Source organism: Myotis davidii, unplaced genomic scaffold (genome assembly GCF_000327345.1).
Source record: "Myotis davidii unplaced genomic scaffold, ASM32734v1 scaffold2226, whole genome shotgun sequence".
NCBI lineage: Eukaryota > Metazoa > Chordata > Mammalia > Chiroptera > Vespertilionidae > Myotis > Myotis davidii.
In genome coordinates this window covers 2,099-4,351 of record NW_006296852.1, presented here as the reverse complement: position 1 = coordinate 4,351, position 2,253 = coordinate 2,099, and positions in this window count along the sequence as shown.

Sequence of the window (2,253 nt, the reverse complement as noted above, 5' to 3'; positions counted from 1 at the left end):
ACCTATGCTGGAAGTTTCTGAGAGCAATCTACAGGTGCTGGACATCATACTTTAACTGGTCAACATGAAGTTTGGCATTCTATCTTTTGTTGGGTGGCTCCTTGCTGGATAAAATCTCCAGGTGTTCTTGCTGGCTGAATATCTGGTATGCTTCCTTGGATTTCGTTTTCTACCAAGTACACAAACTGCCTGTCTGCCGTCTCCCAGCATCGCATGTGAGACTGGATCTGGTGGATCTGCCTGTGTGTTTGCTGGTACAGTGGTTCCACGTCACCGGCCCAGCCGTGTCTGGCTGCAGCTTCCTCCGAACCTGATTCTGCTTCTTTAGTGTGTCCCTTATGTATGCGAGGAGTTGAAATCTGCAGTCTGCTGGGCTGGGCTGCAAAAACGCTGGTGGTTCCCTTTGTGCCACTGGCACAGCTTGGGTGGGATGTAAATTGAGTAGGGCGGGGTCCCCGGGAATCACCAGGGCAGAGCAAGGGGCAATGGCGTCTCCGTGACTCCTTGCCTCTCTGCAACTCCGCATCTTGTGTCCCTGAGTGCCGGCGAGCAGCTCTGCGAGATAGCCACTCTTGCTCTCCAGCCTGTTGCAAGGCCATCCCGCCCCTCCCCATAGGGGTCTGGGACCTCAGAATCCTGCCCCAAACAAGTTCAGTGGACTTGAGAGTCTGCAGCCCCTTCCTATTGAAAAAAAACGTGCATCCAGTTGCAGCCCACCTGGTGTGCGACTCTCTACCTCCGTTTTTGGAGCCTCTGTACAACCTACTCAATCTCAATGCTCTTCTTTCTTTCCTTCCAGCTGTAGAGCGTCCACTGGGCCAGTTTTCCCATGGTTCTGAATGACAGCTGTTTGTCTTATAGTTGGTAGTCTCGATGTTGTTGTGGGAGGCAGCACGCACAGGTCTGTACCTTATGCCGCCATCTTGGTTCCTCAGCAGTCTGTTTTTTTTAACAACTCCTCCAAGAGATTCTGCAGAACATTGAGAAATTGCTCTTAAAGAATGAGTTCAGTGAGATTAGCTTGGTGAAAGGAGAGGATTGTATTCCAGGAAGAGGAAGTTGCTGTGAGCCTAAGCTTAGCGAACACAAAGCAGCATGATGATCATAAAGGGTTAAAATAAAATGTTTGAAGCAGGAAGTAACAGGAGAGGTCAGCAGTTTCTGGCTATACCAGGAAGGGTTTGGAATGCCAAGCTAATAAGCTTAAACTTCATTCTGTAGGCCACAGGAAGCCACTGAGGAACTGACAGGCTGATTTCTAAAGCAACTGCACCTTTTTACATTCCCACCAACAAAGTTATGAGAATTCCAATTTTTCCACACCTGGTATTTTTTTCACTTTTTGATTATAGCATCCTAATGGATATGACATGGTATCTCATTGTGGTTTTGGTATCGCGTCATTTCCCTGATGACTAATGATGTTGAGCTTCTTTTCGTGTATTTATTGACCATCTGGATATCTTCTTTAGAGAAATGTCTATTCAGATTCTTTGCTCATTTTTAATTGGTTATTTTTAAATTATTGAGTTGTAAGAGTTCTATATATATTCTAGGCACAAATCCTTTATCAGATACACAATTCTCTCCCATTCCTTGGGTTGTTTTTCTACTTTCTTTTTAAAAAATATTTTAAATTAAAATATATTTTTATTGGTTTCAGAGAGGAAGGGAAATAGAAACATCAGTGGTAAGAGAGAATCATTGATCAGCTGCCTCCTGCATGCTCCATAGTGGGGATTGAGCCTGCAACTTGTGCATGTGCTCTGACTGGGAATCGAACGTGACCTCCTCCTGGTTCATAGGTCGACACTCTACCACTGAGCCACGCCGGCCAGCTGTTTTTCTACTTTCATGTTGGTACCCTTTGAAGCACAAATGTAATTAAGCCCACTTTATTTTTTCCTTTTCTTTCCCTCCCCTCCCCTCCCTTTCTCTTCCTTTTCCCTTCCCTTCCTTCTTTTTTTTTTCTCAATCCTCCACCATCACCCCAAAACTCCCCACCAGAGCTGTCTGCCTGCTCTCTATTTATAAAGTTGTCTCTATTTTGCCTGGTAGTTCAGTTTGATCATTAAATTCCACATATGAATAAAAACATATGGTTCTTGTCTTTCTCTAACTGGCTTATTTCACTTAGCATAATGTTCTCCAGATCCATCCATACTGTCTCAAAGGGTAACATTTCCTTCCTTTTTACAGAGTAGTATTCCATTGTGTCAATGTACCACAGCTGTTTTACCCACTCATCTACTC